Source organism: Mytilus edulis, chromosome 5 (genome assembly GCF_963676685.1).
Source record: "Mytilus edulis chromosome 5, xbMytEdul2.2, whole genome shotgun sequence".
NCBI classification, from domain to species: Eukaryota; Metazoa; Mollusca; class Bivalvia; order Mytilida; family Mytilidae; genus Mytilus; species Mytilus edulis.
Genome location: NC_092348.1, coordinates 13,237,692 through 13,265,259, shown reverse-complemented (window position 1 = coordinate 13,265,259; position 27,568 = coordinate 13,237,692). Strand labels below are relative to the sequence as shown.

The following is a 27,568-nucleotide window of genomic DNA, read 5'->3' as shown; positions in this document are numbered from 1 at the left end:
GTATCTAAATACCAATATAAGGAACAGCTGGTTACTTAGTAAATTAGAAATTTCCTAAAAAAAAAAAAGGTTCTCATTAAATAATCATTCCAAATAAGTCAAAGTGACTCTCAAAAATATATTCCCTGTAGGTCCCTCAACACTTTAGATTGGGTTGATTGATTGTTTGGTGTTTAGCACCACTCTCAGCACTATTCTGCTACTTCCTGACATTCAGTTTTACTGGTGAAGGAAGTCAGAGTGCACTGAGAGAACTAATCCCCCTTGGTTGGAAAACTAACAGGACTAGAATCTCACACACGGTTCAGCCTTACAACCTCAGTGTTGGCAGGCTAGTGATACAGTACACCAACTTAATAGTTCTTACCTAAATAAAACTTGTCCAGGCTTTAGATTTGATTCATTGTTAGTTGCTTCAAGTCCAGTGGCAAATGTTTCATGCATTTTCAGGAAAACTTACAAATCATTATATTTAATACTTTATTTCCAAAGCAATACAGCTTATATGACACCATCAAAAACACTTTTCTTAGTTGTCTCAGTACCTATTCTGACCTCTAGATAGATTTTATCTTGTTTGTGTTGTTATGTTCCTGTCTAGTTGGTGCATATCTGTACATGTGACATTTTGAACTTTTCAAAAGGTTTTAATTATCATACAAAAGTACATAATAGTTAATAAAGTGTATAGAAATATGAGCTCTTATACATAAAACATATAGGCAAACCTGTCATACTTGAGTCGTTTGAACTATAAATTTCCAAAAATAAGACATCCCAGACAATTAGTAACTTAAGAACGTTTTTCTGTATTTATTTTTATGAGCATATGTGTAAATTCATAATCCCAATAAAAAATGTTTTTTTACACTTTTTTTTTTGTGCATAAAAAAGATGTGATAAGTGAAGCAATTTGGGTCATTTCAATCAAAGTGGTTTTTTAAAGACAGTAAAAATTTGCTTTGTTTTCTAGTTTGTGTCTATAACTGAAAATATGAATAACTTCAATTTTCTAGCTTTCTATATTTTTTTATATATATGTAAATTTACATTTTTTGCCTTTTCTTTATATCATGCTTATAAAAATATTTATCCTTCAGTTGATATTTACCTTACAATTCATTACACATTTAACACAATTCAACATAAATATTGATCCAGAGCTAGGAATTATTTATTAAAGAGGTATTTGTTTAGCTTCTATGATAGAATCCATGCATATCTGGAAAACATCTTCGCAGAGAAATTTTTTGAAAACTGCCAAATTTTGAGAATTTCTATTCTATTTGCAAATGTACTTCATCTTTATCCTTGTCAAAATTAATAAAATTTATCAAAAAATGAATAGTTAATCTAATTTTTTTCCAGCATATGTTTCCAATGTGAATTAATTGCCTCCCTTTGATGGTGAACAGGTGGCTTGATTAGATTAAGTGTGGTAGCTCAAGGGGGCATCTGGGATGTGTATTCCAGTAACCATCTTATAATGTTTGAAAACATGGTCTCCGACTGCTTATATAATCACGACCAGTGATGTTATCCAGATATGTGAATCTCATGGCGATTGGGGAAAATGGCTACAGTAAATATTAATAATATTTATAAATATAAATCTTAAATCTCTTTGTATAGCTATAAATCATCTAACAAAAACCAGAAGGCCCTGCCACAAGTTTGTTTATTTGATTACTACTCCTCTGTATTGAGATTTTCTGGGTAAATAAGGTCACACAGTACATTTTTCAATTGAATTTATATTGTCTTCCAATAAATACTTTCAACTAAAATATTGAAAGAGGAATGTTGTCTTAAAAATGGGAATATTTGTAGTTGTGATCTTTCAACTATAACAATGTAAATTCAGAAATGTTTGTGTCCACTTTCTAATAAACAAAAAATATTGCAATTTCAGGCAATGCTGTAGTTAATCAATGTTACATGTATTATCAAAATTAAGATGCAATTTTATTTCATTTTTGAGAAACCTATTCTGCTGCAACTTTTCAAAGTACTAAAAAAATCATCAAAAGACTTTCAGAATTTACAGTTCATGTGTTAGAATGCAAATGGCTACAACACTTCAAAACATAAAAATTAAAATGAATAAAATTAAGTTTGTGTCAGAATGATTCTAGCAATTTTTAATTCTCAAAATCTCAAGTTCTTTCTGATATTTAAAAGGAGTCAGAAACCTGAATTATAAACTATTAAAAATGCCAAAATAGTGATTTATGACTGGATGTTTTAACAAATTCCAAGAAAGAAATGCAGCATTGTTTATGAAACTACAAATACAATTGTCTTATCATTATATAAGTAGTTCTTGTTAAACAGATCAAATAAGTAAACCCACACTTAAACATCATAAGACACATTTGTTTTTAAATCAAGGGAACGTTACTAAATACCAAGTTAAAGAAAAGTTAATTGAAATGAAAAGTACTTGAAGTAAAAAACCTGAATAAAAACATTGAATTTAAGTAAGTCAGGTTCTGCAATCTTTCAACTACATGTGATGCTCATGCTGTCAATGATTGAAAGACAAAATCTATGACAAGAAACTTTAAGCCATTGTTTGTATCAGAAAATACAGAAAAATAAAACTTTTGTATCAATCAACAGTCAGTTATGCTAAATTGTCAAAAAAAAATTAATAAAACAAACAAGACTACATGTGATAGAATGTCTCACATATGGTAAAAGGGTGAACAAATAAACAAAAGTGCATGTGGTAGAAGGTCTCACTACAGACAGAATGTATAGTGGTATGAAGAAAAATGACAGAAATTTTTCATACTTTGCCAATATATAGTTTATGACCTGCTTATGCCAAGTACATAACAAAGTATAAAGCTCATCACTCATTTTCTGAAGCTACAAGTGGTAAAATATTTACTTTTTGTTAGCATGGCACAGGGTAAAAGCATGTGTCTATGGAAAGAGACCAAATGACAGAATTTTGAAATAAAATATAAAAAGATAGCTTTTAAAAAAAAATTGAGAAAAAAATGTTACCATACTTTTTTGGGCTGAAATACAGAAAGAAAAAGAAATATTTTTGATGAAAAGCACTGTAGGGCAAGAAATTCATAAAATGTTAATTATTACGTTTTCTAATAGTATCAAAAATAACTTAAATACCCCCTGAAATCCTTCCTTAGTGCATCATTTTAAAACTTTAACAAACTAAGTTGAGAAAAAAAAATTGTGTTCAATCAAAGGGAGATAACTTATATTGTATTTCACTAAAGATAGAGTCTGTTGGGGAGTCCCAAGGTTTCTTTCTATATCACAATCTCTAGACAAACTCATTTAACTGTAACATATATTTGCAGTCATAACAGCCATTTCATTGACAACACTGACTTCAATAAGGCATTTCTCTGTCTGCTGGTTTCAGTTTTTTTTAATAGAATCACATTTATAGCATTATTTGTGTTAAAGGAATTGAACAAGAGGCTCCCATTGCTTGAATTGCTCACTGAAATATGCTATTTAGACCTTTATTTTCACCTATACTTGGTTGTATATCTTATCTAGTTGTATTTGTTGTATATGTTATTTAGTTGTATTTGTTGTATATGTTATTTAGTTGTATTTGTTGTATATCTTATTTAGTTGCAGTTGTTGTTGTATATGTTATTTAGTTGTATTTGTTGTTGTATATGTTATTTAGTTGTATTTGTTGTTGTATATCTTATTTAGTTGTATTTGTTGTTGTATATGTTATCTAGTTGTATTTGTTGTTGTATATGTTATTTAGTTGCAGTTGTTGTATACCTTATTTAGTTGTAGTTGTTGTATATGTTATTTAGTTGTATTTGTTGTTGTATATCTTATTTAGTTGTATTTGTTGTTGTATATGTTATCTAGTTGTATTTGTTGTTGTATATGTTATTTAGTTGCAGTTGTTGTATACCTTATTTAGTTGTAGTTGTTGTATATGTTATTTAGTTGTATTTGTTGTTGTATATCTTATTTAGTTGTATTTGTTGTTGTATAAGTTATTTAGTTGCAGTTGTTGTATATGTTATTTAGTTGTATTTGTTGTATACCTTATTTAGTTGTATTTGTTGTTGTATATGTTATTTAGTTGTATTTGTTGCATGTTATTTAGTTGTATTTGTTGTTGTATATGTTATTTAGTTGTATTTGTTGTTGTATGTTATTTAGTTGTATTTGTTGTATACCTTATTTAGTTGTATTTGTTGTTGTATGTTATCTAGTTGTATTTGTTGCATGTTATTTAGTTGTATTTGTTGCATGTTATTTAGTTGTATTTGTTGCATGTTATTTAGTTGTAGTTGTTGTATACCTTATTTAGTTGTATTTGTTGTTGTATATGTTATTTAGTTGTATTTGTTGCATGTTATTTAGTTGTATTTGTTGCATGTTATTTAGTTGTATTTGTTGCATGTTATTTAGTTGTAGTTGTTGTATACCTTATTTAGTTGTATTTGTTGTTGTATATGTTATTTAGTTGTATTTGTTGCATGTTATTTAGTTGTATTTGTTGCATATTATTTAGTTGTATTTGTTGTATACCTTATTTAGTTGCAGTTGTTGTATATGTTATTTAATTGTATTTGTTGTTGTATATGTTATTTAGTTGTATTTGTTGTTGTATATGTTATTTAGTTGTATTTGTTGTATATCTTATTTAGTTGTATTTGTTGTTGTATATGTTATTTAGTTGTAGTTGTTGTATATGTTATTTAGTTGTATTTGTTGTTGTATATGTTATTTAGTTGTATTTGTTGTTGTATATGTTATTTAGTTGTATTTGCTGTATATGTTATTTAGTTGTAGTTGTTGTATATGTTATTTAGTTGTATTTGTTGTATATGTTATTTAGTTGTATTTGTTGTATATCTTATCTAGTTGTAGTTGTTGTATATGTTATTTAGTTGTATTTGTTGTATATGTTATTTAGTTGTATTTGTTGTATACCTTATTTAGTTGTAGTTGTTGTATATGTTATTTAGTTGTATTTGTTGTATATGTTATTTAGTTGTATTTGTTGTTGTATATGTTATTTAGTTGTATTTGTTGTATATGTTATTTAGTTGTATTTGTTGTTGTATATGTTATTTAGTTGCAGTTGTTGTATATGTTATTTAATTGTATTTGTTGTTGTATATGTTATTTAGTTGTATTTGTTGTTGTATATGTTATTTAGTTGTAGTTGTTGTATATGTTATTTAGTTGTAGTTGTTGTATATGTTATTTAGTTGTAGTTGTTGTATATGTTATTTAGTTGTATTTGTTGTATATGTTATTTAGTTGTAGTTGTTGTATACCTTATTTAATTGTATTTGTTGTTGTATATGTTATTTAGTTGTATTTGTTGCATGTTATTTAGTTGTATTTGTTGCATGTTATTTAGTTGTATTTGTTGTATACCTTATTTAGTTGCAGTTGTTGTATATGTTATTTAATTGTATTTGTTGTTGTATATGCTATTTAGTTGTATTTGTTGTTGTATATGTTATTTAGTTGTATTTGTTGTATATGTTATTTAGTTGTATTTGTTGTATATCTTATCTAGTTGTAGTTGTTGTATATGTTATTTAGTTGTAGTTGTTGTATATGTTATTTAGTTGTATTTGTTGTTGTATATGTTATTTAGTTGTATTTGTTGTATATGTTATTTAGTTGTATTTGTTGTATATCTTATTTAGTTGTATTTGTTGTATATGTTATTTAGTTGTAGTTGTTGTATATGTTATTTAGTTGTATTTGTTGTTGTATATGTTATTTAGTTGTATTTGTTGTATATGTTATTTAGTTGTATTTGTTGTATATGTTATTTAGTTGTATTTGTTGTATATCTTATCTAGTTGTAGTTGTTGTATATGTTATTTAGTTGTATTTGTTGTATATGTTATTTAGTTGTAGTTGTTGTATATGTTATTTAGTTGTATTTGTTGTATATCTTATTTAGTTGTTGTATATGTTATTTAGTTGTAGTTGTTGTATATGTTATTTAGTTGTATTTGTTGTATATGTTATTTAGTTGTATTTGTTGTATATCTTATTTAGTTGCAGTTGTTGTATATGTTATTTAGTTGTAGTTGTTGTATATGTTATTTAGTTGTATTTGTTGTATATCTTATTTAGTTGCAGTTGTTGTATACCTTATTTAGTTGTAGTTGTTGTATATGTTATTTAGTTGTATTTGTTGTATATCTTATTTAGTTGTATTTGTTGTATATCTTATTTAGTTGCAGTTGTTGTATACCTTATTTAGTTGTAGTTGTTGTATATGTTATTTAGTTGTATTTGTTGTATATGTTATTTAGTTGTATTTGTTGTTGTATATGTTATTTAGTTGTATTTGTTGTATATGTTATTTAGTTGTATTTGTTGTTGTATATGTTATTTAGTTGTATTTGTTGTTGTATATGTTATTTAGTTGTATTTGTTGTATATGTTATTTAGTTGCAGTTGTTGTATACCTTATTAAGTTGCAGTTGTTGTATATGTTATTTAATTGTATTTGTTGTTGTATATGTTATTTAGTTGTATTTGTTGTTGTATGTTATTTAGTTGTATTTGTTGCATATGTTATTTAGTTGTATTTGTTGTATACCTTATTAAGTTGCAGTTGTTGTATATGTTATTTAATTGTATTTGTTGTTGTATATGTTATTTAGTTGTATTTGTTGTTGTATATGTTATTTAGTTGAATTTGTTGTATATGTTATTTAGTTGTATTTGTTGTATATCTTATTTAGTTGTATATGTTATTTAGTTGTATTTGTTGTTGTATATGTTATTTAGTTGCAGTTGTTGTATTTGTTATTTAGTTGTATTTGTTGTATACCTTATTTAGTTGTATTTGTTGTTGTATATGTTATTTAGTTGTAGTTGTTGTATATGTTATTTAGTTGTATTTGTTGTATATCTTATTTTGTTGTATTTGTTGTTGTATATGTTATTTAGTTGTAGTTGTTGTATATGTTATTTAGTTGTATTTGTTGTTGTGTATGTTATTTAGTTGTATTTGTTGTTTATCTTATTTAGTTGTATTTGTTGTATCTTATTTAGTTGGTTGTTGTATATCTTATTTAGTTGTATTTGTTGTTGTATGTTATTTAGTTGTATTTGTTGTATATGTTATTTAGTTGTATTTGTTGTATATGTTATTTAGTTGCAGTTGTTGTATATGTTATTTAGTTGAATTTGTTGTATATGTTATTTAGTTGTATTTGTTGTATATCTTATTTAGTTGTAGTTGTTGTATATGTTATTTAGTTGTATTTGTTGTATATGTTATTTAGTTGTATTTGTTGTATATGTTATTTAGTTGCAGTTGTTGTATACCTTATTTAGTTGCAGTTGTTGTATATGTTATTTAGTTGTATTTGTTGTTGTATATGTTATTTAGTTGTATTTGTTGTATATGTTATTTAGTTGTATTTGTTGTTGTATATGTTATTTAGTTGTATTTGTTGTTGTATATGTTATTTAGTTGCAGTTGGTGTATATCTTATTTAGTTGTATTTGTTGTTGTATATGTTATTTAGTTGTATTTGTTGTTTATCTTATTTGGTCCGAGTACACAGTTATTTCGTAGTGCATTTCTTTTAGACAATAAATGAAAATTTAAAAAATCCCACCTGCGCTTTCTCAATAATATTTTTACAGTGTGTTGTACTACTTTTGGGACAAATTATATCAAAATTATAGAAAACTTCATCAACTCTAACTCAAAATATGGACAATTTTATGTTATGGGGGTCTTGAAATTTTTTGACAGCTTCCGAAGTGCTAATTTTTGACCTTTTTCAGCTGGACCTTATCACTACTTTACATTAATATTTATGACTCAAATTTTTTTACAGCGTCATTTCACCCCCCAACTTGCTATATGAGGCATAAAACATGGAGAAATAAATTTGGAAGGGGTATAACAAAAATTGACAAGTAACACACTGTCTACACTAAGGACTATATTCGTGGACAACGAAAATCAAAGGACGATAACTGTGTACTCGGACCTAATAGGATAGAAAAAGTTTACCAATCCTAATTAAACTTGGTATGACTAAAGCTTAATATATTATAAGACTGCTTACAAAGTTTCATAGCAATAGGATATATATTATAGACAATATGATCAACTCTATATTCAACTTTGCGTGTTAAATTTAGACGTTAAAATTGAGAAATTTCAACTATCAACATTTGGGGCTTTTAAAATTTAAATATTGCAAAAAAATACTTTTAAAATGCCTTAATATATAATATATCATGTATTTAAAGCAATAGAGTACTCATTTGATATATCAGACTTAGCATAATTATTCAAAAGTCAAATTTATATGAGCCTGTGTCTAAAAATGGAGGTTTTCCAATGAAGGGGGGCCTTTCAATAAGATGTAATATTTTCCAACTATTTTAAATTTATGAAGCTTTTTGATTATAAATAATCCTTACATATGTATTTAATGTACTTTAAATGGAAAGAAAACTTACAAATAACATATCATATTAGTTTAAAAGGGTCTTAGGCCAAGTAAGACTTAAAATAATTTAGGGTCAATTTAGGCCGTAGCACATATTTACATTTAAAAATGCATATTGAAGCTATAGGAAATAAAAATTTGTGTCTTTTCTATCATTTCTATACTCAGGTGACATGATACAATAAATCTGAGCACAAAAAGGCTCTTACATTCATGCAATTTTAGTCTGAACAGGCTTATATTTGAACCACATGCTATCCTACAGAAGTAAAGAAAGATATTATGTGAAATGAAACAGGTACAAAAGACATTGTTAAGTGCTTTTTATACAAATTTAGTGAGGTCTTTATTATGGACTTCAACTTTTATGTGCCATGCTCCTCACATTTAACTTGACCCAAACAGGGCGTTAGACGAGGGTCATTTATACAACACATTTTGCTCATATTGTCTGAGATAATCTTCTTTTCTGTAGATTCAGAGTTCACAAATGAGTAATAAAACTGGATTAAAGCATAGAAACACAAAAATTGACACATGAAAACATGTCAGATAGAATGTCAAAATGCCACTTATGCATCAAAATTGAACCAGATGCTCCGCAGGGTGTAGCTTTATACGACCGCAGAGGTTGAACCCTGAACAGTTGGGGCAAGTATGGACACAACATTCAAGCTGGATTCAGCTCTAAATTTGGATTGTGATTAAATAGTTGACACATTATAGGTTTCTGACACAGAATGAATGTGTTCTAATGAACTTAAAATTTTTGTTTTCTCTTAGAGCAATTCACTATGCTGTTGAATATTAATCCTCTCAAAAAAATGTTTGAAGAAATTTTCTTTTTTATTTATGAAATTTCAAATGAGAAAAATTGAACCCAATTTTTTTAATCACATCCCCCTTTCCCTTATTCCAAAACTAATCTCAATGAAAATTTCTAATGGAGTTTGCAACAATAACTACTCATTTAAATACATCATAAAATATAAAGATGTAAAAAAACTGCTTGTTATCATTGAATGGTAAAGATTATTTTAATTTATCAGTTGGTAGTAAAAAGTGAATATACATTGTATATTGTATATAACAAAGATTTAAGTTGATTCTGGACAAAGAAAGATAACTCCAATTAAAAAAAATCTTGCTATTGCACAATATTTTGCAATTAGATATTTCTTGCTTACTATTCTGGACAAAGAAAGATAACTCTAATTAAAAAAAAATTTGCTATTTCACAATATTGTGCAATTAGATATTTCTTGCCATTGCGCAATATTGTGCAATTGAAAAGACTTGATATTGCACAATACTTAATATAATAATTTTAGATCCTGATTTGGACCAACTTGAAAACTGGGCCCATAATAAAAAATCTAAGTACATTTTTGGATTCAGCATATCAAAGAACCCCAAGATTTCAATTTTTGTTAAAATCAGACATAAGTTTAATTTTGGACCCTTTGGACTTTAGTGTAGACCAATTTGAAAACAGGACCAAAAATGAAGAATCTACATACACAGTTAGATTTGGTATATCAAAGAACCCCATTTATTAAATTTTTGATGAAATCAAACAAAGTTTAATTTTGGACCCCGATTTGGACCAACTTGAAAACTGGGCCAATAATCAAGAATCTAAGTACATTTTTAGATTCAGCATATCAAAGAACCTAACTGATTCATTTTTTGTCAAAATCAAACTAAATTTAATTTTGGACCCTTTGGACCTTAATGTAGACCAATTTGAAAACGGGACCAAAAGTTAAGAATCTACATACAGTCATGACAGTTAGATTCGGCATATCAAAGAACCCCAATTATTCAATTTTGATGAAATCAAACAAAGTTTAATTTTGAACCCTTTGGGCCCCTTATTCTGTTGGGACCAAAACTTCCAAAATCAATACCAACCTTCCTTTTATGGTCATAAACCTTGTGTTTAAATTTCATAGATTTCTATTTACTTAAACTAACGTTATGGTGCGTAAACCAAGAAAAATGCTTATTTGGGTCCCTTTTTGGCCCCTAATTCCTAAACTGTTGGGACCTAAACTCCCAAAATCAATACCAACCTTCCTTTTGTAGTCATTAACATTGTGTTTAAATTTCATTGATTTCTATTTACTTAAACTAAAGTTATTGTGCGAAAACCAAGAATAATGCTTATTTGGGCCCTTTTTTGGCCCCTAATTCCTAAACCGTTGAAACCAAAACTCCCAAAATCAATACCAACCTTCCTTTTGTGGTCATAAACCTTGTGTTAAAATTTCATAGATTTCCATTCACTTTTACTAAAGTAAGAGTGCGAAAACTAAAAGTATTCGGACGACGACGACGACGACGCCAATGTGATAGCAATATACGACGAAAATTTTTTCAAATTTTGCGGTCGTATAAAAAGCTATGAAATGCTTATTTTGACCATATAATGCCAAAATTGGTCATTTTTGCAGAAATTCTATCAAATAAAAGTTGAAAATCTTTAGTTTTAAGCTATTTGACAAATTGACACCATCAAATCATTCAGGGAAGTTGCCAAAGTACAGATTCTATATTTCCTGATTTCACCTCTTAGGTCCGAGTACAGTTATTTCGTAGTGCATTTCTTTTAGACAATAAATGAAAATTAAAAAAATCCCACCTGCGCTTTCTCAATAATATTTTTACAGTGTGTTGTACTACTTTTGGGACAAATTATATCAAAATTATAGAAAACTTCATCAGCTCTAACTCAAAATATGGACAATTTTATGTTATGGGGGTCTTGAAATCTTTTGACAGCTTCCAAAGTGCTAATTTTTTTACCTTTTTCAGCTGGACCTAATCACTACTTTACATTAATATTTATGACTCAAATTTTTTTACAGTGTCATTTCACCCCCCAACTTGCTATATGAGGCATAAAACATGGAGAAATAAATTTGGAAGGGGTATAACAAAAATTGACAAGTAACACACTGTCCACACTAAGGACTATATTCGTGGACAACGAAAATCAAAGGACGATAACTGTGTACTCGGACCATTTAGTTGTATTTGTTGTATATGTTATTTAGTTGTATTTGTTGTATATCTTATTTAGTTGTATTTGTTGTGCTTTCATAAATGTTCATTGTTATTGTTGACAGTCTCTACCTTTCAATTAAAACATTTTGAAACAACTCAAAAAATTCAAAAGTTAGAATCTTGATTTTAAAATCCTATAAAGGGAATCTGACTTTTTCAGACATATTGCCTAACATATAGATCTTACTTTGCTGATCCTTTTTGTTTCAAGATTCATCTCTACTATCTACGAGATTATATTTAACCCACAAAGTATAGTCATTTCTGACTTTAAAGTATAGTCATTTCTAACTTTAAAGTAGTCATTTCTGACTTTAAAAGTCATTTCTAACTTTAAAGTATAGTCATTTCATGTAATAAAAAGACTTGGATATGCATTCCTATAGAACAGCAAATAAGATTACGTTTACACATATTTCACTTTAAATCCACATCAAGTTAGTTTAAATCCACATCAAGTTACTATTTCTAAAGGTGTTCTAACATCAGATTTATACTTCATCAAATGTTAGAAAAAAAGAACCTGGATTTCAATTCCGAATAATTTAATTTTGGATGTAACGCGTCTTCTGATTGGCTGACGTTATTTTGTTATGAGCCCATAGACATAATTTAGTCATGTGACCGAGACGTCATCAACCTTTTTTCATGGTTTTCTACGGTTTAATATGGAATTTAGAATTAAATTATAAGAAATGACTGTAATATTTTTTCTGTCTATTCGAAATAACATAAAAAATGTGGTGCACACTGTTAAATAACACGCTACACACGTTATTCAGTGTGCACCAGATTTTTTATGTTATTTCTTCATAGACAGAAAAAATATTAGTCATTCCTTAATTATCAAATACTTTAAATGTTATGTAAAGAATATTTATTTACATCAGATTATAACATCCAATCTATATCTATCACACCTCCATTAAATATCTGATAAAAAGATCTAACAAACATAAGAAAATTGTAAATTGGTTAGTCTTGCCTATTAGTAGAATGTGTGAGACTAAACAACTCCAAACCATGTGCTTCTGTATCAAGATCTAAAAGTATCTGGATGTTAAAATCCTCAATTTTATCAAGATGAATAAAACATATTATCTGATAGATTATATCCAAATAATACATGAAAATCCACTGTGGTTCCTTTAAAGTTTTAACTTGCCAATCCACAAAGTGTGAATATCAAAATATTTAGATATTTCTACTATCAAATTGTACTACAACAATTGAACATAAGTATATAATTGACAATAAATGCAAAAATTCAAATAATTTGATACAATATATGTATGGAGTTTCATATTTTCAGTAATAAAAGAACATTAAATAAGCTAAATAACTTACCTGACTTAAAAACTTACATATATATATATATGCTACAAAATGATCTTCTTTTTCAAGTATATAAACTATAACTATGTAAAGCAGTATTCAAAACTGTCTTCCAATAAGTATATAAACAGGTGAACAATACTGGACACTAATTAGATAATCATAATCTATTCAGGTGTTTTCACTTACCTGGTGAAATATTCCTCGATCTTTGCTCCAGGGGGACAGGATTACTGAGATACCTCTCCTAATTTAAAATTAAACATACAATGATTAATAAGATTTAATTATCATCAGAAAAGCTGAACAAATCTTTAATTTATTTTGTTAGAAGCCTATTCTGTAGAAACTCACTACCAATTATAGTTTATCAAATAAAACGAGTATTTAAGATTTGGCTGTGTCAACATTGTGTTTTATTGTTGTACAAGTTTTAACAACCATTTCAACACTGGATTAGGGACAATTGAAGACATTGAATCATTCACCCATATTGACACAAGTTTGAAACATCTCACTTTTAATATAAAGATGTGCAGAGAGTAAATATATAAAGTACCTCCTATAATGTCAAACAATGTAAAATGTGCCATCCTGCAATTTTTAATAATACAAAATTGTAAAGATTTAAAAAAAAGTGTCAAATTAAAAAAGATATTTAAAGTCTTCTTAATTAGTGAAAGAGAAAGTTACAATTTACCAATCTACCAAAGAAAAGGCTCTTAACTGATCTGATAAAAAAAGTAACATGCATATTTTGACATTTTTTTTTGTATTGTGGGAATAATTTGTTTAGGTATAAAAAATATTCTATGACATTTGCGCTGATTTTTAAATTTCCATTCTTTTATTTGCGCCGATTTCATTTTTTCATTTGCACCATTTTCATTTTTTCATTTGCACCGATTTAACATTTGCTCATAATTGCATTTACAGTTCAACATACTGTAGGTGAGTAAATACTGGTCATACATATTGAAATGTCAGTGCAAATGATTGGTATACTTATTTTTTTAACACACCTCAATCTTGAATGTCTTTGCAAAAATATGTCTGCAATATTTAAAGATGGAACATTTAAAAGTGCCGTCTGGAATACTTTTATCAGTTATATACTTTACACAGATGTAAAAATGGATACTTCGTTCCTCTAATATTTAACAAATCCCTCCCTGTTGCAGCATTATTCTTGAACAGCATTTTTCTACTGTCAAGATCTGACTTGACCATAATATTTTGGTTCATTTTGATTGATTGTTAGTGGAACAGCTTCTATCATATAGAAATCCACAACACACCTTATTATATGAAAGCTATAGAAATAACTTTAATTTAACTGATAGTCTGGTCAATCTAGCATAAATTTGACCCTAACCAATTGCAACAGAATACTTTTATGTTTTAATCTTTAGCATTATACCTCAAATATACTCAGAACAAGTCCAACAAAATATAACTTGAGGAACACTAAAACATTAATATCTTTAAATTCCTATGGAGATTTGCATTGAAATGGGAGAAAACTCTGCAAAAAAGGCAGAAATATCAATAAAAATTTATACAAAATTATAACTTTACCGCTTCTATTCAGCAGAATCTATTGATTCTTGGTATTTTAGCCATCTTTAGAGTATAACAAACAACTCTTAAGTGTTTTCATATCTTTAATCAAGCTATAATCTAGATTTCATAATCCATCAGTTGACCATTTATTAAAATTTCCAACATGTCAATGTAAAGAATATCAAATTTTATAAAAAAAAATCTTTCAACAAGGTAGATGCTGAACAAATATAATTTACAGATATATACAATACCAAATTTTTACATTATTTTTTCAAAATGGTCATAAAGTCACAAATTTGCAATTTCTTTTTCATGAAAAATGTGTGAAAAAAAATAAAAAACTACCATAACACTTCGGGTTTGTACATTTCATGAACAGAAGATGATATAATATAGTCAAACACAAACTTAAAAGCCCATCACAGTATCATGCCTTATATGAATTTTAACAAAATTTACCAAAAACTGAGAGAAAAAAAGATTAAATTTTGCGGAGATATCTTCCCTTTACTATGTTAATTCCATAGAAAAGCAGCATCAGAGATACTCCACAAGTGTTTTATTGTATATATAGCAGCATCAGAGATACTCCACAAGTGTTTTATTGTATATATAGCAGCATCAGAGATACTCCACAAGTGTTTTATTGTATATATAGCAACATCAGAGATACTCCACAAGTGTTTTATTGCCTACTACATAGAAAAGCAGCATCAGAGATACTCCACAAGTGTTTTATTGCCAACTAGACAAATTAAGTTGGTATCTTTACTTCCTTTACAGCTTTAGATATTAGGATATGAATGTGCTTATTTTTCATTGTAGTTCCTGTAAATATTTAGTACTTCCATGGTTTCAGGAAAAAAGATGTGTATATGACATCTTTTATTCTTCCCATCAACTTAATTCCCAAATATTAGTTATAATAGGCAGTGGCGAATCCAGAACTTTTCCTAAGGGAAGGCCCGCTGACTGACCTAAGGGGGGTTCCGCTCCAGTCATGCTTCAGTGATTCCCTATATCATCAACCAAATTTTTCCCACGAAAGGGGGGGACCGGGCCCCCTGGATGCGCCTATGATAGGAACAACTAAACAAATATGTTGTTTGTTGCTGAATATTTGTTTTTCGTTCATTATTTTGTACATAAATCAGACCACTAGTTTTCTCATTTGACAAACCAAGGGTGTACAGTGACCGATAGTTGTTAACTTTTGTGTCATTTGACAAACCAAGGGTGTACAGTGACCGATAGTTGTTAACTTCTGTGTCATTTGACAAACCAAGGGTGTACAGTGACCGATAGTTGTTAACTTTTGTGTCATTTGACAAACCAAGGGTGTACAGTGACCGATAGTTGTTAACTTTTGTGTCATTTGACAAACCAAGGGTGTACAGTGACCGATAGTTGTTAACTTTTGTGTCATTTGACAAACCAAGGGTGTACAGTGACCGATAGTTGTTAACTTTTGTGTCATTTGGTCTCTTATGGAGAGTTGTCTCATTGGCATTAGGAAAATTTCAATACAGGCACACCATAAAATTGAGAAATATTTTCATAATGTTTGCCAATTTGCTCCTTAAATTTTATTAAAAAAAGTACTAAGTGTCCTTTTTTGTTTGGAATTACACGACTTTTAAAGAAAAAAATGATTGTTGATTTATATTACCACATATTGTTTCTGCAGACACTTCCTTCTTCGGTGATTACCAAGTTCTGTCAAAGACTCAGATGAATAGATATTTTCTTTGTCAATCTTAATACTAGACAAATGCTAGAGGCCTCCATCACTTAAAGTTCTCTGAAAATCAAAATGATCATTTTTAGAACAAATTCAAGACAAGGCATTTAAAAATACATGTAGTAATAAAATTTGTAAAAAACAAGTGAAACTGCTCACTGATGATACCCCCGCCGCAAGTGGATAATATTAATAGTGTAAAAATATGCAAGTGTTCGGTAAACAGGAAGTTGTCGAGTGATGAATCTGAAAACGCATCACACGGTATAGCTGACTTATAAAAATCCTGAAACCAAATTTCAGAAATCCTTGTATTGTGGATAATTTTAATAGTGTAAAAATATGCAAGTGTTCGGTAAACAGGAAGTTGTCGAGTGATGAATCTGAAAATGCATCACACGGTATAGCTGACTTATAAAAATCATGAAACCAAATTTCAGAAATCCTTGTATTGTAGTTCCTGAGAAAAATGTGACGAAAATTTTTAACTTGGTTATCATGTGTAAAATCATACAAGTGTTCGGTAAACAGGAAGTAGTCGAGTGATGAATCTGAAAACGCATCACACGGTATAGCTGACTTATATAAATCCTGAAACCAAATTTCAGAAATCCTTGTATTGTAGTTCCTGAGAAAAATGTGACGAAAATTTTCAACTTGGCTATCATGTGTAAAATCATACAAGTGTTCGGTAAACAGGAAGTTGTCGAGTGATGAATCCGAAAACGCATCACACGGTATAGCTGACTTATATAAATCCTGAAACCAAATTTCAGAAATCCTAGTATTGTAGTTCCTGAGAAAAGAAAATTTTCAACTTGGCTATCATGTGTAAAATCAGACAAGTGTTCGGTAAACAGGAAGTTGTCAAGTGATGAATCTGAAAACGCATCACACGGTGTGGCTGACATATATAAATGTTGATACCAAATTACAGAAAGGGTGGATGTGTAGTTCCTGAGAAAAATGTGACGAAAGTTTCATGGGACAGACTGACTACCGGACTGATGGACGGACGGACTGACAGACAGAGGTAAAACAGTATACCCCCCCCCCCTTTTTTAAAGCGGGGGTATAATAATAAATAGAATTCATGTATGACACAATTCAAGTGACAAAATGAGTGACCTGCCTTATGAAGGCATATGAAAATGTAGCAAGGTCAAGTTTTTTGGCAATCAATTCTTCCCATTTTAATCTATAAATAAGCACTGCCACTGGAATATATAAAAAAAGACACAAAGAAAAACTTTAACATCCTTTATGAAAAAAAGGTCACAAAAAACCCTCTGTATTGTATTTTACAGAAAAATTGCTTTATGCATTTGTTTTTAATTTTTCCATTGTGGGCAATGGGAGATAACTCAATTTATTTATTTTTAAAATCTGAGTGTTGATGTAATTTAAACACTGCTCTGTAATCAAATATTTTCTTCTGGTTAAAAGCTTTTGGTCCAACTTTTGAATAAGTTTAATAAGTTTAATAACCTATGATACGTGGTTGACAATAGACAATAGACAATACTTTATTAATAAACCTCAGACACATAGGTGTACAAGAGGACATCATATATATAATTTCACTATATAATTTTCATTAATGATTTAACAAACAAAAAAATCATATTTAATTTATTTTACATCTCGTAGCTAATGCTCTTATAACAAAAAAGGTACATTTTAGGCTTATCACTTTTTAAGAGTACTCAGCTTACCATATTACAACATTGTTTTAACAGTTAGTAAATAGGTGTAAAAATTCATTTTAAAATTAGTAATTACTGGTAATAACTGGGCCGTTTCAGGAATTACTTGTATTTACTAAGTACATCGGGGATTACATGTAATTCCTAAATTTTAGTAATTACATGTAATTCCTAATTTCACCTATTTACTGTAACATATACACGTATACACATGTTATACTCAATACATTCATACTAAACATAATAATGCTACATACATGGTAAAATATAGCAAAATGTCAATTTACAAACTGCCATAACATTCAAAACAAAAAAAGACTAACATAAATCACAAGTATCGTGTAAGAATTTTAAAAAATATTGCTAAGTTTTTGTAAAGTTCTACATGACAAAATGTTAAAAGCTGTTTCAATTTGTACTCCGTTGGATTTGCAATATAATATTGTGGTATAGAAAGACATTGGGTGTGTGATCATAAAGTTATGATAGAACACTAGAACAATTATAAATGGTCAATGTGAGGTGAATCATGTCAAGAGACATGAACATATTTAGCAAAGTTGTTTTCCCTAAGGCTATATGTGTCAATAGCACCAGTTTTCTAGATACAGCATTTGAAGGTGGATTTTCTAAAGAAACCTTGGTATTTTGTCTCAAAGATGTTGCTCTGTTTCTTTTTTTTTTTTTTAATTTCTTTAGTTATCTCCCTTGTCAATTAATTCTGCATCTCTAGCTATATAGTCACTTGTTAAATTCTTAGTTCTCTAGCATGTTTTGGGGCAACATTTTATTTTCCTTTAATAAATGGAAGATTCAAGAATAAATAAATAAATATCAGGTGGAGCCATCAACTAATCAGGATTTGTACTACTTTTTAAAAACTCTGACAGCATATATATTATATTATATGTATATAATATATTGATTCAATAGCTACATCCCAGTTTACTGTTCGATGACTCTAGGAACCAACTAAAAGTTCATTTCAAACTGACTATGCGGTATAGGCTTTGCTCATTGTTGAAGGCTGAAGGTGACCTATAGTTGTTAATGTCTGTGTCATTTTGGTCTCTTGTGGACAGTTGTCTCATTGGCAATCATACCACATCTTCTTTTTTATATTCAACAATAGGCCAATAAGTTTCAAGCTTATGCTAGTTTTTCAATATGCACTACAAGTTTGCAACAATGTCGGATTTGTCTGAAAATTTTAGGGCAGATAGATCTTGACCTGATAAGGATTATTGCCCTACACCAGATTTGCTCTAAATGCTTTGGTTTCAGAGATATACGCCAAAATCTACATTTTACCCCTATGTTCTATTTTTAGCCATGGTGGCCATCATTGTTGGTTTGCTTGGTCATCAAACACAATTTGTACACTAGATACCCCAATGATGATCGTGGCCAAGTTTGGTTAAATTTGGCCCAGTAGTTTAAGAGGAGAAGATATATGTAAAAGTTAACAGACGACAGAAGCCAAGTGATGAGAAAAGCTCAGTTGGCTCAGGTCATAAAACAGAATAGGTTTGTTTGCCCAAACGCTACCTACCCAGAAAAAAGCTGCCTACTCAAATTCTTTTATTGTCCTGATTTGAATAAGTTTTTTTTTAATCAGATAGGCATGAAGACTAATAAACAACCGATACTTCAATTTCTCTTTTTCAAAAAAAAAAAAAAAAAGAAAATGCCTACCTACCTACCCACCATGCCCACTGTCTCAACCTTTGGGTAGGGTTTGGACAAACCAAAATATTTTTAATTGTGGCCTCATTGGTGCAGGTGATCTAAAAAGTAAAATACAATGTATTATAATACTTGTTTAATCAATTATCAGGAACATATATATATACTATATATAGTATCTAATAAGGATTAAGCCTCAGATATAATAAGGATTAATATGATTTTGAAATTTGTTCATATAATTTTCATACATAAACATGAAAATTGACAAAGCATCATACAATGTAAGCCTCTAAAGGCTGGTTGGTATATTAAAATATACAGGTTTATTGCCTGCATATGTTTAAAATTGTAATATATTGTATTTCATGTATATGTACCAAGTTGTACTCTAAAAAAAAAAATGGCACTGGCTACGGTTATTGGCGGGTTACATGGAAATGTAACTATTATAAAAAAATAAATTGGTACATTGGAGACTAATACAGTGTTGGGTAAGGAACTGATTAATTACGAATGTAACAATAATAATTGTGTCTTCAGTAACATTGCAGTATTTTTACATTATTGCAATTCAGTGTATGCTGGGACTATACATGTACATACAAAGGAACTTTTTATTATATGTTACTTTGTTCTTCCTCTGATTTAAAAGTTCCAGCGGAACAAAGTGACTAGTTGAAATAGTATACATTTTCGTTATTATGTAAAGCAATCCTTTGGGTGTAGGAGTTTCTCCCTGCATTAAAGATCCATTGGTAACCTTCGACTGTTGTCTGCTCTTAGATCAGGTTATTGTCCATATGACACATTCCCCACTTTCATTCTCAATTTTATTAGGCACTGGCTACAGTTACATGGTAAAAACGCAATGTATAGCCTCAATAATTATTGTTACATTCTTAATTAAACAGGTCCTCTCCAATGTAACAGTAATATTCTTATTATTGTTACATTTCCATGTAACCGTAGCCAGTGCCATTTTATCAACGTCTCAAATTATAACTGAATTAAAATATCTTGATTACGGTTTAACTGTCTTCCGTTACTAATATCATAATAAAAAAAACATTTATTTAAACTTTAAATAACTGTAATAGTAGGAATTAAGAAAAACTTGTTTGTAACTTAACTTGTTGAAAACATAAATGTTTCTCGAGCCTCGTTAGTTGTTACCTTTTTATCGTATCATGCGATTTCTTTTCACATTATTTTCATGGGAAAATCGTTCACCAGCATAAAGTTGCTGAAGGAACTGCATAAAATTGATTCAAGAACACTTAACGAGTTTTTAAATGTGAAAAATTATAAAAAGAAACATTATAACAAAAAAGTTGTATTTTCTGTACCGGAAATCGAAAAGTCCTTGAAAATCAAAAACAATTACGGTGTGATACGCGTCACAGATTTGGACTTAATATTTTACAGAATATATATGCGACTTTGGAAGTTAAATAATGCTGTCCTTTAGAAAATAGTTTTAATCTCAATATTTACTGAAGCACATTGAGGTAAATCAAAGCACGTGTAGCATTATGTTACATTGTAACACCAAAGCGAAACAATCTTAAAATGACCTTGACATTGACCAATCAGAAAACTACAATAACAACAACTATATTTGACAAGCATGAAGGAGGTCATTTGCGAGATAACGGAATAATATTAACAAGAATACAAATAAGCATACATGTAAGATTACTGAATTAAGATCATTTAAATAATCTCAATCATTTCAGACAAAAAATGAATAAAATGATTAATAATAAAGTACCTATGTATCATCAGAATCCTCCCAATTTAAAAGGTATGTAAATTTCGTCTTCTATGTAATTTGAAATTGCCGCCAACTTATATCAGCTAATTAATAGACTACTGACGTATGTAATACGTATCCATGACAAACAATATTCCTACGACTTTTGCCATTTGGGAAATGTAAACGACTCATCTTTAAAGATTTTCGGTGATCAAATATTTCATACAATTGTTCTTTGACATCTTAACCAACAGCACAAGGAATAATAAACTATAGAAGGATTTCTATTGAGTACTACTTCCTATGTGCAACTTCAAAACTTTTGGGAAAATCGACGACCATTTAACGTTTTTATGGTAATATTTTTTTATATTCCAGAATAAAAAGTATGAAAAAAGTGTCCAATTAGTTATAAGATAAGATAAGATAAGATAAATTTTATTTTCCAAATTAGGTCCCCAGGGGGGCATATACACATAACATATATGATTGATACAACATACAGTATTTTACATATAACATTGTAAAATAAACTATTGAAATAGTCATACAGGTATTATTTGTTAAATAAAAAAGTATTTGAGAGTTGCTACTCCAGAGATGTGGCAAACCCCATTTATTTATTTACTTTTTTTTTCTCACTTGATTTTATAATATTTTGCTGAAAATGTATAAATATAAAATATGAAAAAAAATGATTGTTTAGCTGCAACAGACACCAAGGGACGATGCTCTAGGATTGTGATCTTAAAAGCTCTAACAATCCTCCTCGTATCTGATGCAGAAAAACAAACACAAATGAAAAAAGTTTATGTTATAACATGATAGCCAGCCAGATAATAAAAGTGGCACATATTTCAGCACTTATTGGGTAAGGGGTCATCCATAATTATCAACCATTTTCCAAAGTGTACAAAACGTACACTTGGGGGGAGGGGGTTAAAAAATCAACAGGGGGGTCTGAAAAAGTGTATGTTTTGTACACTTTGGAAAATGGTTGACAATTATGGATGACCCCTAAAACATAAATCTAGGGTGCTCGCATAAAGCAGCTTAACTGCTTAAAAACTGAGTCGGAACCTTTTATTGTCTTAAAGAAATCAGTGTGATGGGAATGTGCTAATTTTTCGTTGGAGTTCCTGTCAATATAATACTTCCATGGTCAAATCAACACAGTAACACAAATGTTTGTACTTGTTATTGTTTTTGCATTCTGAAGGGATAAAAAAGAATAAAATTGATAAGTTCAAGAGTTGAATAATAACTGCAATCCCCTGATTTACAATATTTGGCCAATTTCCATTACAAAAAATACATCATCAGATAAAATTTGTTGTATTTAAGTCAAATTTATATCAGATTGAAATAATTTTTGCTTTGCATCCTTGGCAGTGTGCTTGGTTCTAATTCAGCCATATTTCGTAGCAGAAAATTTCTCCTTTAATCAAAATGAGCTATTTTTGGAAGGAATGCATAAGATCACCGGACATTGAAGGATCTCTCTGAACAGGGGTTTCCCTAAATGGGCCATTCCAGTTTAATTTCTGACAGGTGGGGATGGATGGGGAGATTTTTTTTCATACCTATCAGAAAAAAACATCAGATCTATAAATTAAGACCTATCAGATGTAGAGTTTATGTTCATATTGGGTGGATGGACTTTCATGGGGAAAATTGACCTATCAGAATTTTTTACTGCAAGGATTATACCCATCAGAATTTTAAATACAATACCAAATAATGCATGATAAGAAACTGTCTTCATTCCAAAGCACCCCTAAGATCTGAAATAGGTATTTTTTTTAACCCCTAAGATGTAATTATTTTTAATTATTTACTGCTGCAAGACCCTCAGAATTTTTTGCGTATAAGATAAGATAAGATAAGATAACTTTATTAGCACTAACACATTGACAATAAATGGTTATGGCAACAAATTAAAGACTAACTACAATAACATATATATACAATGAAGGAGTGACAGTGGATAATTATGAGAGAAATATATAAAAAATAAATGAGAAGCATATACATTATTACAAAAATCAAGTACCTTTTAATAATGAGTTTCTCACCAACAAGCATTCATTCAAATAGTTGACAACAATTTTTAATATTGTTTGGGAATTACTATTTATAATTGATATAAGTAAGTTATATGATAAGGAAGAAAATTTGTTGTTCAATAGAACATTATTTAATTTTTTAATAAGGTTATCTCTCACATATTTATAGGAGGAACATTTTAAAAGAAAGTGAAGTTCATCTTCAATGTCTCCATTGTTACAGCAAAGACATACCCTATTCTGCTTTGGTATTTTTAGATATCGCCCTCTTTCAATAGATAAAGTATGAGCACTTAACCTCAATTTACATAATGTTGATCTATCACTTTTGGATTTGCATTGATCAACATACGAGGGTCTTTTATTTGGTTTATAAAGTATATTAAAAAAGTTCATTTTTTTATTTTGATTGATGTCAGTCTCTTGATTTTGGAAGGCTATATCATTGATTCTCTCTTGAATGTGTTTTAAATACATCTTAATATCAATAGGATTTAGATTAATAAAATGAAAACCAAGTCTTGAAATGAGATTTTTCATATTTATTATCCAAGAGTTATTTTTTTCAGTTGCTTTATATATTTTTAGGGCAAGTGAATTATTTGATTCAAGTATATGAAGCCAATATTTTATTGCTGAAAATTCTATTCTGGTATATAAAGGCAATCTATTTAGCTCGGCTAAACATGCAACATTTGATGCTTTACAATGTATTCCTAGAATTTCTTTAATAAATTTATACTGCAAGTGTTCAAAGGGATCTGAATCCCTGTGTTGTTTGCCTATTCCCCATACTTCACTACCGTATAGAGCAATAGGCACAACTAGGGAGTCAAATAATTTTTCTAATAGCTTGCATTGGTTATTTAGTCCAATTGTTTTTTTTATTTTAAAAAGTGCTTTTCTACCCTTTTCAACAAGCAATGAGCTGCACAGATTTAGATTTCCTGTGTGCTGCAGTGTCATGCCAAGGTAGCAGTATGATTTGACAGAATAAGTGTACGTGTCAGATGAAAAAAACCCAAATTTCACCCCTAAGATGTATAAATTTTACAATCCTCAGAAAGGACCATCCATACCCCTTTAGCAGATATTAACTGGAATGGCCCAATTTGGACAATACATTAAAATCTTGAGCCTGAGGGTGAAACCATACAAACAGACAATTTTATGAAATAAAAGTATGTTTTGAATGTGTTCACACAAATTTATCCAATTATTGGTTTTATCAGTTGGATGAAGTGAAGTCATAAGTCTTAGGTGCACGGATACACCGGACTGCACCCGTAACCTATTCCTGAGGTAGAAAAGCCTAAGATTTTCAAAAATTCAAAGTTTTGTTCAAATTTTAAACAGTTAATCTATAATTATGAACATATCACTGATAACTCAAGTCAACACAGAAGTGCTGACTACTGGGCTGGTGATACCCTCGGGGAAATAAATCTCCACCAGCAGTGACATCGACACAGTGGTTGCAAATAAACTTAAAATAAAATTATCTTTTTTTGCGGGAACTTGAGGATTTGACATTTGAGTATTTAGCCAAATTAATAATCAATTTGCAGATTTAGCGAGAAGTGGAAAAAGCAAGTAATAACAACCTAAATATTTTCAAAATGTGAACAAAAGAATGCGTTCTACATACGTTCTCTTGTCCTAATATTTGATCATATTTTGCAAAACTTGAGAAGCTGGTTGTGGCTGCAGACTTACTGGAACCGTCGAGCTCAGTTTCTCATTTAGAGCAAAGGAAAGGTCATCGAAGTAACACAAACCAGTATAACATCGGTTTGACCGTTTACCGAAAAGAGATATTGAAACACAACACTGTCGGAAGAACATATTAACATTAATCATTGAGAAAATAATAAAAGTAAATATAGAAAGTTTATTGTCATGTTGGAGGACGTCAAAAGTTAAACTATACTTGAGCGATGGGTAGAAGTACCCTTTTCGAGTGACGACATAGCTTCGCTATGTCGTAGATGTAGATGTAGATGTAGATGAAATAGAATTTTACCAGAAACACATATATTGATGGCAGGGGCTATTTTGCCGTCACCGGCTCTGATAAAATATCTAAATTCAAGCCGGCAATATAGCGTATTTCTAAAGATGTGTCTATTTTACTGGCACCAGCAATACAGTGAATTTGTTATTTTTCAGTTAGGTTCTTTGTGCCAGTGAAAGAGTTAAATTTAATATTTACATTTGAAAAGTACTATGAAAATGTCACTTTGTGCACTGTCAACATTAAATAATCAAATAAGTACTGATATACCAGTACTTATTTAAAGAAAACAGATATCAATATTTGAGACAACAACAGCAACGAAATCACTATATATTCATATATATTGCCGGATTGTGCCGGTAAAATAATCATTTCTATAGACTAAATAGCCTATTTAGCCGGCTTGAATTAAAATATTTTAATCAGAGCCGGTAAAATAGCAAATTCGATGCCTGCAAAAACGCCACTGCCTTTATTGGTATTTTATAAGACCTTAAATGTCTCACGAAATTTTCACATAAAATACATGCATAAAATATACAAATAGTAACTATATAACATCAAGATGCCGTCGTACAAACTGACTGAATCAGAAAATTGACACAACGATATGACTTAAGAATAGACCGTGATCCAGCCATTTTTGAAAGGGGGTTCCAACCCTGGAGAAAAGAGTGGGTGTTTATTTTTTTGGAGGGGGGTCCATAACCATATGTCCCCATTCGAATGCATTAATCATCCAAAAAAGAGGTTTCCAACCACAGAACCCCTCCCCCTTTTGGATCCGCCACTGCCAGTATGGAATACTGATTGGGTTTTAATATAAATATAATAGCAAACAATGGACAAACATATTTGAAAAATAGCAAATGGCAAAGGAATTACAGAAAAACAGAAATAAAGTCACTTTATCAGACCCCATATGCGACTGAATATTCAAAATCGGCACTCATGGGACATCCACATTTGTTAATGTTATTATTGCGTTTGCTATAGTTTTAAAGTGTTGTTCTTTTTGTGTTATTTTATTTTCAATGTCTGTTTGTCGTCCGCTGGTTGTCATATCCATGTGTTTCGACAACTGGGTAACTAGGCGAGTCACAAGTGGAGCAGTAACTGCGAATCATAACGGTGTACATGAATTCACAGCCAATTCTTTGGTTGAGTAATGTCAGTGTTGAACAATTTTTAGTTTCCTGTAAAGTGTTCTATGTACGTTGCAAACCCTTTTTCCAACTTGTTTCTTTATTCAAACAAGATTATATATAAGAACTTCCCATGATAAATGTAAAGAAGCTTGTAGCATCCTTCAAACTTCAAGTTCTTCTATAAAGATGGTGTTTTCTCTTATACAATAATTAGTAACAAGGTTTGATGACTGGGTAAAGCATCTATCATCAGAACTTGAAATAAAGGGTGTCACATCCTGGTATCTATGATGAGTTTATTTACACCCACTGGGTCGATGCCACTGCTGGTGGAGATTTATTTCCCCGAGGGTATCACCAGCCCAGTAGTCGTGTTGACTTGAGTTGTCTTTGATATATTCATAATTATAAATTTACTGTTAACTAGACTTTGAATTTTTGAAATACTAAGGCTTTTCTACCTCAGGAATAGATTACCTTAGCTGTATTTGGCAAAACTTTCAGGAATTTTTGGTCCTCAATGCTCTTCAACTTCGTAATTTATTTGGCCTTTTTAACATTTTTTTTATTCGAGCGTCACTGATGAGTCTTTTGAAGACGAAACGCGCGTCTGGCGTATATATATAAAATTTTGATCCTGGTATCTATGATAAGTTTATTTAAATACATACATGACAGAACAGAGGCGGACCCAGAACTTTTTTAAAGGGGGAGGGGGTGCTGACTGACCTAAAAGGGGGTGCGCTCAAGTCACGCTTCAGTGATTCCCTATATAATCAACCAAATTTTTCCCACGAAAAGTTGGGCCTGGGCCCCCTAGCACCCCACCTTTGGATCGCCTATACAGAAACAGTAAAAAGTAAAAAGATGTGACATAATAATTCTGCTTCATATTTTGACTTGCTAGTAAGTACATTGTTTAGTTTGACAATGCGACCGTCGACTGATAACTCAAAACACGTCATGTAGGTGTGTATTTATTTCCGATTGTAATTTCAAGTATA

General features: G+C 29.9%; 1 protein-coding gene across 6 annotated transcripts in view; it reads right to left on the bottom strand.

Annotated features, from left to right (window-relative positions):
* Nucleotides 1–25,143, bottom strand: part of LOC139523011 (protein CBFA2T1-like) — a 102,385-nt gene extending 77,242 nt beyond the window's left edge. Inside the window, exons 1-4 of one of the 6 annotated variants that reach the window (XM_071316738.1) lie at nt 25,048–25,143; nt 19,584–19,675; nt 16,111–16,242; nt 13,065–13,122 (exon numbers count right to left, since the gene is read on the bottom strand). The gene's annotated coding sequence lies outside the window, so the exon portion shown is untranslated. The remainder of the gene's footprint in view (nt 1–13,064; nt 13,123–16,110; nt 16,243–19,583; nt 19,676–25,047) is intronic. The other 5 variants (XM_071316735.1, XM_071316728.1, XM_071316727.1 and 2 more) reach the window with 5 other exon arrangements.
* Nucleotides 25,144–27,568: the final 2,425 nt, after the last annotated feature.